This window comes from Wasmannia auropunctata, unplaced genomic scaffold (assembly GCF_000956235.1).
Source record: "Wasmannia auropunctata unplaced genomic scaffold, wasmannia.A_1.0 LD336044.1, whole genome shotgun sequence".
NCBI classification, from domain to species: domain Eukaryota; kingdom Metazoa; phylum Arthropoda; class Insecta; order Hymenoptera; family Formicidae; genus Wasmannia; species Wasmannia auropunctata.
The window spans coordinates 16,753-17,491 of NW_012026846.1; the positions used below are offsets into that span (position 1 = coordinate 16,753).

The window sequence follows — 739 nt, forward strand, 5'->3', positions numbered from 1 at the left end:
GTGCTCTTCCGATCTATACATAAAATGTATCTTAAGAGTTCATACTTATTCTACTGATATAAATGATGTTAAATTTGCGATTGACTTTTCTACAATTAAATTGGACTCAAATTAAGAAAAAGAGCAATAAATGTTAATAGAGATTTCATCAAACCTTTGCAGTATTCGTTCGGCACCGTGCCGTTTAGCGGTGCCCATCGCGCGCCGGCCGATCGTCGATTTAATGCTCCGCACCTGACGATGCGCTCTTAATACCTTATGGTTGGACAGTTTCAACAGTTCACTATTCAAAAACCATTGACACCTCAACATTTTGCTATTAACATTTTCGACTCAGTTTTTCATGAGGAATACGTAGATGCCGGCTCCTCCGGGTGACCTGGATCACCCTGTATATATATATACCTATATATATACAGGGTGTCCCAAAACTCGCGGATTTCCTTTTAAGTGCGGATTCTTTAGAATATTCTAAGACGAAAATTCTAATACGAAAATGTCGAGGCTATAATAGTTTTTAAATTAGTAGCGATTAAAGTAGGCTAATCACAGAGCTAAAATTTCGCGCGCTCAGGCATGATGATATGACAAATGCTAGAGGTGCTACGAAGGCTCTCTTAACAACACCGAGATTATCATTATTTTTCCTAAGAAATTACTTTTTCTTTTATACGAAATCTATTTGTACTCTAAATAATTAATTAATATCGGAAAATATTAAAGAAATACAATTACGATC

General features: G+C 36.0%; 1 protein-coding gene across 1 annotated transcript in view; it reads left to right on the forward strand.

Annotated features, from left to right (window-relative positions):
- Positions 1-739, forward strand: part of LOC105451800 (phospholipid scramblase 3-like) — a 6,163-nt gene that overhangs the window by 570 nt on the left and 4,854 nt on the right. The gene's annotated exons all lie outside the window — the stretch shown is intronic.